The sequence below is a fragment of the Polyodon spathula genome, chromosome 25 (assembly GCF_017654505.1).
Source record: "Polyodon spathula isolate WHYD16114869_AA chromosome 25, ASM1765450v1, whole genome shotgun sequence".
Classification (NCBI taxonomy): Eukaryota; Metazoa; Chordata; class Actinopteri; order Acipenseriformes; family Polyodontidae; genus Polyodon; species Polyodon spathula.
This window is the reverse complement of record NC_054558.1, coordinates 22,512,025-22,524,141: the sequence shown is the minus strand read 5'-3', so window position 1 is coordinate 22,524,141 and position 12,117 is coordinate 22,512,025.

Genomic DNA, 12,117 nt, shown 5'->3' with positions numbered 1-12,117 from the left:
TATATGCCACCCTTAAGCAAGTGGAAGAGAAACTATAGGCCATGGACATGTCTCTGACGATTCCACAAAGAGTTCATTTCCAAATTTGGATCTTATTTGAATGCATGCTGCAGGGTTTTTTTTAGCCACTTTCTAAAAGCTGTATTTCTGAAGAGCGATGGTTTGAAAAAGAGCCACTGGGGCGTGCAGGTGATATTGCTGTCCCCTCTGAAGCTGTGGTTTTGTGTAGAGATCTTCTAACCCACTAACCCACTGTGGCCACTGTTGCAGAGGGGGTAGTTGCACATCATAAATTCATGGTTAGAAGTTTTTTCTTTGCTGCTCGTTAAGCCTGTTCATTAATGATCTACGCAGAAACAACCAATCGATAATGACAGAGAACACGCATACAACAATACGAGTAAGACATGAATGATCAGCACTCAGGCGCATCAGCATTTACTGGTGATACCAACAAAACGTCTAAGAGTTTTTTTTTTTTTAAATTATAATTGTTTCGAAAGTGAAGTGTTGTGCACTGGGAATGTGATTGACCTCTTTTGTGTTCTCCAGATGTACGGTGTTATTTAACTGTTGCCACTCAGAAGATTAAACATCTTCAATATGTGAATATGCACAAAGAGCAAAGAGGAACTTGCGTTTTCATGGCAGTTGTAGACAGGTGTGGACGCTTATCCAGGTGTCTCAAGCTTAGTCTATAGCTAGGCTAAAATATTTATATATATATATATATATATATATATATATATATATATATATATATATATATATATATCATAAGTTCGATTTTTTTTTTAACATCATGTAATCAAAGAAATACAAAATGATAATAACAGTAGTACAGTATTTCGTGTTAGAGCTTGAAATGTCACATTTTTCAGTTTTTCTCAGTGAATCCACTGCTATCCCAGTTCGTAGCTCCTGTAATTCTGGGGAGCAGCCTTCTTACTCGGGAGTGACTTGCAGACCACATTCCACTGAAATCAGTTTACAGGGAATAAGCCATTTATTTTTAATGCACGGTACCTGGGGAGCCGGGCTCTAATTATGGCTTGTGGCTTGTAATTAGATTTGATCCCAGAGCCCTGCGTCAGGCTGCTGAATGCCAGGGCATGACATACAAAAGGGGAATACAGTTTGGTTGAAGCAGCCTGTAATAGGAATTGAAGAGCTGGGATTCTACGATGTGTTCAGGAGCAGATGAAATGTTTTGTGTGCAGCTGGCTCTGGGGTTCATTTTTGTTCAGTGATAAGTTGCAATCATGCATGCTGTTTGTTCCACACTTTACATTTGTACAGATAATATCAATCTTATTACATCTCCCCCAGGCTGCAGGGTACCCGCTATGCAGTATGTGCTGTTTTAAAATACTTTAAAAATATCATTAAATATTCATTGACCGGATCCTGCAAGAAAGAATCTCATTCCCTTGTGTTTGCATGTTGCCCTCATCTGCTCACTCTCGTGACCCACTGGGGTACCATCACTTTACTTCTGGGGACTGGCATACTAGATATCTCCCCTCTCATCATCGTCTCTTTGTACGGTGTTTCCTTTAGATCAGGCTACTCTAGTTTGTACAAAAACGCACCTGCAGTAAAGTGCCCTGTGGTGGATATGCAGATCTGTGGTAGGCAGTCCAGCATGCAAGAGTTACACTTGTTTTGTTGTGTCCGATGACATGTTAAGGAGCTTTTAGCATTCCCACGTCCTCCCTATTCTCTGTAGCAAGGCTGGTACCCTTTTACTCATTGAGAATCAAGAGGCCAGAAGCAGGAAGCACAAGAAACAGTATTTTTAGAGCAAGCAGGAAACTGATGCAGTTGCAGAAAATGTCCGAGAGACCCTGAGCTCTGAAACATTCCCAGCACCCCTGGGACTTGGGAACTCTTGAGACATGCCCCTGAGCAGCTGCTTTTCCTTGGGATCAAAGGAAGCGAGGGCTGCTGCAGCACTTGTCACCCGTGGCCTGAGCGTTTTCACTGCTTTACTAGGAGTTGAGCCAAAGACAACATTGATGTAACTGTGACCCTATAGGTGAGCCTGTAGGCTCAGCCAGCCCCCACAGCTCAGCACCGGCACTCACTCTGCATCTGTTAGCTGTGAAATATACAATATGTAAATGTGTAAGCTTTCGGAAATGAGCCTGATTCCCTGAGACACAATGGGTTTTGTATTTTTTTTCTATTAGTTACCAAATCAGCTGCAGATTACCAGTTGCATTTCCTTGCATAAATAAATAAACAATCAACCTGAAGGGGAAACAATTCAAGCTGTGATATGACTCTGCCCTTGAAATGCGTAGATTAGGAGACTATATATACATTATATACAGATGTTCTGCTGTATACACTAATGGATACTGATTTATAACAATGCAACAAAGTGCTATATAGCATCATTATGAGAGCTATTATCTCTGAAATAAAGTGTACACAACTGACCTTTCAGAACCAATACATAACTTATTAACCATAATCTGGTATTAAGGAAAAAAAAAAAAAAAAAACTGACAAACTGACAAACAAACAAAATCTTTTCATCCTGCTTCTCTCATTTGAATGGGGTGATGAGGGCTGTCGGACTGGCCAGCAGTGCCGTGATTCTTTAATAAAAAAACACTGAACGTGCTCCCCTGCCCTCGCCAGAGACTGGACTGTGCTGAACGCCAGTGTTTCCTATGAGTTCACCAGGCACAGCTTGATAAGTGCAGTCTGAGTCCTCCCTGAGGGTACAGGAGACAAGGGTGCGGCTGCTGAATTGCAGCTGATGGATGATCTACAAACTCCGGGCTCTGTTTTGTGTATTGCACTCTTGCTGCTTGTATTCATGTATAGGTCCCACCTATGGGAGCAGCAGGGGTGCAAATCGTTTTGAAAACTGGTGCTAAACTGTTTTGAAAGTTGAGCAAACAGAGATCCTACTGGTGCTAAGTGACCAAACCTGCTCCAATCAAGAGCCCCTCATAACTTCCCACTCGACACAAACCTTCTCTCCTGTGTGTGTGGGCAGGTCATGTGAATATCCAGATATAAACAAAATAAAAAATTATTATTTGCATGTCTGCTGGCGGCAGAATTTAATGTTGCTGGTGCTATATGAGGTACCCTGCCACCATCATGCCATGGATAGGGCTAATGATATACATAGAGCTAATTCATTCTCTCTCTCTCTCTCTCTCTCTCTCTACACACATCGTGCTGCAGAGCGTTTTCAGATAACATGTTGGTGCTTTAGAGCATGCTAGTCTTATTAGAAGGATAACTGAACAGCAGGTTGCTATGCTTGGGAGTGCAGATGGTAGCTTTAATATTGCATGTGACTTTGCATGGCTGTTAATAGAAACTCAATTGGGACTGTAAAGTGGCCTTAATTGAGGGGTGGTCTTTTCACTGAGGTGGTCTGACAGCGAGGCTTACTGTATATGTATCTCTGCAACCCAGTACAAGGCACAGAAAGACATTTCGTCAAATGCAAATCGTATGGCATTGTGTTAGATTGCATTGTTCTGTATTGTACCAGTGCTTGACAAAAGTGTTACCATTTCTTTATTTTAGGGGCACTTTTTTATATGGCTTATCTTTTCTCAAGTTGTGTAACCACAATATGCTTCATTTAACTACCTAAGCATTGGTAGTGAGCTTGTTGTTAACAGTTGATAACCAAAAACAAAGCCAATATCATAAGCAGTGTGACTGGGCAGCTTTAAAACTCAGCATGGACTGCCCCTACTCCTGAGAGCACAAATCCTTTCATGAGCGCAGCCTCTGCAGCTGGGGTGCCATGTGGTGCTCACTGCTTCACTACAAAATGGAGGACTTATTAATGCAGGGGTGCTCATAGAAAAATACCACCTTAACAAAACCAAAACCCTCCTGCAAGCTTCCTTAAAACCTGCTGCCAAAAAGATGGGATACCTCGCTTTAGTTTCTTTGTGAAATGTGGAAAGGCTCAGCTGTCTGTACTTTGTGGCACATCTACCCAGAAGGAAGCAAGCTGCATCTTTCCCTATGTCCCTGAGTGCTGAGAATTTGCCAGCTTGTTAGCTTGGACGTAACCTGTGTGGCAGATGTTGGTGTTGTAACAGGAAAGGGAACACGCGTGATGTCAGTGTCGAGGGAATGCACCATGTTGGGAAGAGGCTCAAGCTTTTTGTATTTTACGTGGCTGGAGCTGTTGAACATTTTGGATTAATTAATTAAAGGATCTGGGTAGGTTTTTTTTTTATATAAACACAAGGGGGAACTGGGCAGTATGCCAGGTGCCAGCACAATAAAGTCCCAAGTCTCTTCAATTACTCTTCATAATGAGAAGGTTTTTCAGTGGCAATAAAAAAAAAAAAAGAAGAAAAACCGCACTGGGTACTAATTAAAATGAGTCTTGCAGATTTCTCTGAAAAGAGACGAAGGAAAAGAATGCTTGGGTGGCATATCATAATGAAAAATAAATGAGTCTAATTTGTTTTACCAGGTTTTTTGGGGGGGTTCAATTAAGTGCTCATAAAAGAGGTTAGATTCAGAACACACAGGCATTGCACTGGACTGCCCCCAAACCACTCTGTGAACATTTCCTGAGCTTGTCTTCCATTGCGCTGAGAGAACTCTGATGCCGGGTAGGACCCCTGATATTCCCAGTAACCTGCCCTCCTTCTCAAACAGCACTCTGGACCTAACACCCCACACCTCCCAGGACATCCACACAGCAGTGTTTAATTTGCATGCTGTAAACCATGTGCAGGGCAATCGTATTCAAGGGACTGAGTGCAGTGTTTACACTGAGCTTTATATATAGATCTGCCAGTGCTGCACACTTGGCTTCCCCTGCCCTGGTTATTTGTAGGTTCCATGTCGGCTTGTCTTGTTTTTTTATCGCTTTCATTTCTGAAACTTGGTTGTATTTATTAATATTAAAAGGAAATAAAAAGCTACTCTCTCTACTGCCAAAGTGCCGTCCCATTCACTACAATGTAGCAGATCCCAACAGCGTGTGTGTGTTTTAAAAGCATCTGGATTGACTCTATAGGATGAAGAGGTAAATAATGGGGCAGGCTGTGTGTTTCATAACCCTCTGCTGAAGTCCAGGATCCATGATCATGCAAGGATTAAGGTCTTCTTTCCATAGAGTAAAATAACCCGGACAGCTTTTTGTGGTTTGGATTATTGAAAATACCATGTTTACAAGTGCGTTCACCTAGCCTTCACCTTTGAGATTCCAGGATCAAGTCCCCTTTTGCATGCCACAGATTCATTTCCCAGTTTTTAATTTGACTTGCTAATGACGTATACCATCTTCCCTGCGCTGTTTGTCAGTAACTAATGGCAGTGCAGTCTACTTTGTCATAAATCCATTTATTTTAATTATACATTAGAGGAACATTAGAATACCAACGAATGATTACATTTTCTTAAAATGCAGATGTTTTCTTGAGTTAATTTCCGGAACATTATTCATTGAACTGATATAAATAAGTGATGGCTTTAGTGCGTTCGGGTGCTTAATGCTGTTGCCAGGTGTTGATTTGTATGTTGTTTTTACAGATGTGTTTTTCTTCTTCTATCTCCTATCTAGTGGAAACACCTTTGTTGGATACAAACCTTTTCTTCCTTCTTGGTGTCTAAGTTATGAGCCTGTGTCCTTCACTGTGCGTTGAGGGTTACAGAACTCCCTGCAGTGTTTAGATAAAGTGCCTTGCTTTACCTGTCCTGTGCCCTGTGTTGCAGCAATGTATTTTCATTAGTCTTAAATAACTACTATTATCAAAATCGGATCATTAGCACTGGCATGATAATTACATAGATAGAAAAAGATATTTGAAAGCAAGACTGCAGATACCTTCTTAGTGTTCATATGTCTCTCTCTCTCTCTCACAAGCCTAGTGCATTACAGGATAGTCAGTTATATTACTCACTCCTCTCTCTCACTCACAAGCCAAATGCACACTGGTTTGGAACAAAGCCAGAACTGGAAGGGCACACCTTGGCCACCCTTGTCTTACTGTATATCACACAGTCGGTATTGACTGTAGCTCCCATTCTCTCTTTACCCCAGCCTCTTTCCAGTCCTCTTTCCTGACTGCAGCGCTTAACGCAAAGCCCAGAGATCTGAGCCCATGCAATAGAGGCTCATGAGGAATTCGGAGTGCCAGTGGAGGAGGGGGGTTACCTGCAGGGTACGCATAATGAATATAGTTCAGACTGGTCTGTTCCCCATACAGAATAGCATGCAGCTGGTGATGTTTATTGTTCAAAATAGTGCAGAATGATGTGCAGAAACTGTACCAAACCTTAAATTACATGACAATGGCAGGAAAACATAAAAATGCATACGAAACACACACACACACACACACACACACACACACATTTTATATATGCGCATGCATGCATTACTATCGACCACATCAGAAAGTCCTAGACGATTTGTGTATTTTTGTGTATTATCCTGTATTTTGGATTCAACACGTCAGTAGCAGACAGCTAGTTTAGGAATTAGGACAGAAGTCTATACTTGAGTTAGAGAGCTATTGCCAGACCTTTCTGTTTTCTGATTTATGAAGACACATCAGCTTAATTGTAGCACTGTCATTGGGAACAAGGCGTTGCGCATGTGCTAAACTGAATTATGTTTCTGTGGCTGAAATTACTTTTATGCGATGTGATATAATTGAGAGACAAAACTAGTGCAAACACAGAATGGGGTGCATTACAGCACATTGTATTACAGTCACACACACACACACAGAGACATGTATTTATATGATTATTGATTATCATGTTATACATCACATAATAAAATGGTTATTTAAGGGAAACAATTCGGAAGTTGCTCTTTCAGTTTCCCGAAATTGATTTCTGAATTATTTGCACCATAACCTAAAGCAAATCAATTAGCTAATGTATTGTGCAAGGTTGCTTGCAATATGACACAAACATGCAAGGTACAATACATTTCCTCTAAAGCACTACAGGCCCCTCAAGCAAGTGGAACAATATGGCTTGAAATGCTGCAAACAGCCCCCCCCCCCCCCCCCCCCCCCCCCCCCCGAGGAAGAGGGGTGGGGGAGGGGAGCGGCAGATGGGCAGAGTATCCCTATAAGGTGAGCCTGTATTCCACAGGAGACAACAGACCTGATCTGTGAGGTGGAAACTACAAAATGGCACCTGTTATAGTTGGCACATATTTCTAATATTATATAGCTTTTTGCATGTATTAAATGGATTGAACAGCCAAATTACATAGATAAATAGATAGGTAGATAGATAGATCGATCCATTTGCTGTTTTTGAATTCTCACTCTCTCTCTCTCTCTCTCTATATATATATATATATATATCAATGTGTGTGTGTATATATATATTATATTCAAAATATTGAAATGGTGTGGCATATTTGATTGTTGAGGTTCAGCTACGAACATGCATGTATTAAACATATCTACACTCAACCATACTGGCATCCCCTACTATTGAAGAACTCTCCTGTTACTGTTAATGTCAAACACACACATCAAACACAGGCTCTCTCTCTCTCTCTCTCTCTCTCTCTCTCCTCTCTCTCTCTCTCTCTCTCTCTCTATATATATATATATATATATATCTATATATCTATATATATATATATATATATATATAATATATATATTACATAGTCGTGGGCTGTAGGGGATGTACCAAAAGGACCCTGGCATTCACACATCATAATAACAGTGTCTGTGTTTAATCCTAAGTAATCTTGTGCGTTGCTATAAAATGCCAAATGTGCATCCATATTTTCATAGGTTCTAAAGCGTTTTTTTTTTGCTGTCATGTTCTGTGTTCTGTGTTTTGTGTCAGCGCTGCCCTCTCTGTGACTCGTCCATGTTCTCTGAACCCGCAGTAGGTCAGAAGTTTAACAAAGGGTTTAGGAGCCAAGCCAAGTGCTGTTCTGAACCACTGCCAGAAAGCTGGCTTCCTGGGAGGAATCGAGCTGCAAGTTGAAGCTGTCTTGAGAGGCAGAGCATCTCTGTGAAGGTACGGCATGATGGCATGTCATAGGCTACTGGAATTAAACTGTAAGCCATCCATTCAATTCAGACGTGATGCTTCAACTCTCTGTAAAAATGCAACCTTTCCTTTCAGCTTAAAACATAATGCAGGCAGGGTTATGCAAAGGGATCCTTTCTGATGTGCCCTGTGATAAGCCGTGAGGTATATAAGGCCAAGAGTAGCTAGCTGTCCGTTGGATGACTTCTGTAGAAGCTTAATTGCATTGGAATTTGAAAGGGGGCCATGGAGTGTAGAAAGGGTTAAAAGGGGCTCAAATGGTCGTATGTTTTATCAAGAAGGAGCTAATGGTTTAGACACATTTGTTGCTTTGAGTGCAATGCAGCGGTAAGGTGTTAAACCATCTGCCTGGTAAACCACAGGGCATCACTACGGAAAGCTCAGAACAAAAGGGTCCCTTTTCTTACTAAATAAAAGTGGAAGGCAGATTGTGTGCTAATTATCATTCATTACTATGATGATAATAAATACACAGAGACTTTGTGTTAAAAGTTCCTGAGAAAGACCTCAAGGTATATAATAAACAGGCAGTGTTGCAGAGTAGCACCTCACCTACTGTAACATTAGGTAGCACAGGATTAGTTCAAATCTGGGTCTATGAAACCAGTCAATCAAAAGGTTAACTAAATAAATTAATACGGCAAAAACACTGCTGATGTGTTTTCCAAGGAGCTTGTGGGGGTGGGGGTGGGGGTGGTGGGTGGGGTGTGGGTGGGGGTGTGGGTGGGGGTGGGGGTGGGGGTGGGTAGCTATTTCTCAGTGTCTTCTCCTAATATGTAGCATTAGCACGGTTATTGTACTCAATGGCACAATATAAATGAAAGGATTTCAGCGTACTGATGGAAAAAGCAGCATGAGGGCCCATTCATGAATGTTGAATGCTGCTGTAATTTGTGCCAACTGAAAAGTCCCATATGCTTCAAGCGTCTTCCAGTGCCAACCACCTGCTGCTATTTTCCTGAGAGCTTGACCCACGCGTTGGTTTAGCGGAGGCACAGGTATTCTGAGCCCTGCAAGGCTTTGTTCGAGCCAGCACCTGGTGTCCTGCTGTCTGTGTGAGCCTTGGTGGGGCAGCCCCTTCCCTCTGCCCGCTTCCAGTCAAAGCCCTCTTGTTCTGCGGGCATTCTCTGGCACTGCGCTGTCGCATCTGGATGCCTCTTTCAATAGGGATTATGCTCGGCTCGTCTGGGTTCACACACTTCAGCACATAATTACGGCAGCGGCTGGGAAACCTTATGTGCAAACACCTGCACGGTGAGCCCACTCCAAGGGGCCGACGGTTCTTTTGTGTTTTCTTTGTGTGAATTGGACTCATCCATATTTATTTTGTCTCCTGTTAAGCTAAAGCAGGATTTTTAAATGTGAAAAGCACAAGTGTGTAATTAATCCAGGTGAAGGGGTGGCAGTATTCCTTACTCACTACTTTGAGCGCTTCATTGGATCTGCAGTGATTGTGATTGTGATTGACAGCAACATGCTAATGTTTAGAACACACTCTTTGCTCAAGAGGGAACCCTGCATTAAGCTTTCTCTCTCTCTCTCTCTCTCGGCGTGTTATCTGTGATGAATTAGCATGGGTCTGGGGCCGAGGCAAGTGCCACACTGCCTGGAATTTATAATCACACGCAGAGGCAGACCACACAGACAGCTTGCACACTGGAATCAAGTATTCTGATGCATTAGTGCAGAACCTCCCTGTGTTTATAAATTGGATGACAATAGAAGTCAACGACATCCTTATTTTTGTTATTTAGATATTAACTTGCTGCGTCAAAATATGAAAGACTCCGAGGTGTTTTGAGCCGGCCTGGAACAGATGATCATGAGAACATGTGAGGTTGGTGTCACAGGCCCATCATCAGTGCTAATCAGGGTCTGTAAAACCACCTTAAAAACAGGTAGTATGACTACATAAAAAAAAAAAAAAATCCTCATTTATTTGCTGTTTTAAACAGCTGATAAATTCTTCCAAGATTAAGCCTGGCGTCTCTCATTCAAGGCAAGAACGGCACTGAGAAGTGAAGGATTATCCACTGCAAGATGAACTGGGATCCACTGTTTTACATCCACTGAGAGATCTAAAACAGTGCAATCTAAGCCCAGTGTCATCGGAAATGGCTTTTATAACCCTACCCACTTTGTACTTGTACTTTAATTAACACAGGATTAGACTTTGCATTGCCTTAAGTATGCAAATACACAGTCTCAGACCCCCCCCCCCCAGATAGCTATGGCTTAAACGCACCCAAACAAAACAAAAAAAGACAGACATGGCTCCATCTGCAGCAAAAGGAATGGGGAAGGCAGGCACTGGTACACAAGCTGCCTTTGTGTTGAAGATGTTTATACCTTAGACAAATGTTTGGGACTTGAAGACAAGTAATCCCTTTAGACAGGTGGTGTTTCCAAAGAGGTGGCCCTCGACTTGCAGGTCACACAGATACCAGGGAGGCTAAGCCAGAAGTTTACTCTGGAGTTGGGGTTCCTGCATTCCTGACTGGTAATTCATTTACACATTCATCATCACTGGGTGTGGCAGAGGGGCGAATTCCTCCTGTAGACCACAAGCAAGTAGCAACTGATCCCATCACTGGCTTCTCCACGTGAAATTCACACCCAACTCCTAAAACACAAATCGGTCTTACTCTGTCCCATCCAGTTAAACCCCTGGGACTAGCCCCTCTCGTGACTGCTGCTCAGTCCTCCAAGCAAGACAAACCCAGCAGCACTCACTGCTTTATACAGAGTGTTTGGAGTTCCTGCGCGAGATCTTCTCCGATCACTGTGTGTAGAATTGGACTGGGTTCAGTTTCTTATCAACCTACTTCAATGCATGTATTCTTGACACCTTCTAGTGCCCCATAGAGTTTCTAAAAATCTAGCTGAACAATAGTGACCGAAGGACACTGCTCCAAACTATTTTTTTTATAAAGAGTTACAAATACATTTTTAAATGGCTTTATACAGGGGTGCTACAAAACATTTCAATTCAGTTTAGCATGCTGTTCTCTGAATAGACCTTTCATTTTTGGAGCTGCGCTAATCAGTTCAAATATAGTTAGCTTAAGCATGTACCAGATATAACACTGACCCTCCCTTCCCCATTAGCTGTACCATCAACTGCCAGAGGGCAAGAAAAAAAAAAAAACAAGCACTAAGACCCATTCATTGTTCTTGTAACTGATCCCATTCAGGGTCATTTGCCATGTGACACTGGCTGGGGCACAGCTAAGGGGCCCCCACATGAAAAGAGCTGTAAAGAATGAAGATGCCCGCTCTCTTTATCCTTGCTTGTACAATGCTTATCCTCACGCTGCCTGCCCCTTTCAGCCCAGCAGCACAGCAACAAACTTTGAGAGTTGCCTTTAAACACCCCAGGCCGGGTGTTCCTGTTAGTGCAAAGAGGGAGATTCTTTTACAAACCGAGGGTTTGGGTTAAACATGCCCAGTTTGAGCAGGGGTCCCATGTTCCATCACCACACCAGCTCGCCAAGGCAGCCAGACACAAGTGCCAGAACTGCACTGGATTACTGAATCCCTTCTGTGGGGGTTCACTTTGCAAGGCAGGAAGTAAACAAGTGCATATTGTATTAGAGCTGGTTTACAGACAGAAAGGAGACATTATCCTTATTGCTCACAGCAATACAAAAATAAAGTTTTTTTTTTTTTTTTTAATCTGCAATAGTGTCAATTTGTTAGATTATTTTGAATTCTACCTTTTAGAAAGCCAGATGCGTTCTGCAGTTACATTTCCAGCTACAGAACACTTTAATTAGAAAGCTGCCTCCAACACACCAGCCTGGAAAATTCAAAAGGCTGGTGCAGCGCTTGCCATGTTAGCCAGGTCGCAAAATGTTGAAACTTACAAAAGCCTTGCATGTAAAAGGTAGTGTTCATGAATGCTTTTTGTGTGTGCGGTAATGAACCTTTTTGCTCAAAACTAGCAAAGTCGTCTCCCCCCAGTTTCCCCATGCCACACCTCACTGGTATAGGGGTGTGAACATGCTTCTGGCACAGATGTAAACATTAGGCTATCAGTAGGAAGAAAGCCACTGCACTCCCCTCTCTTTCCCC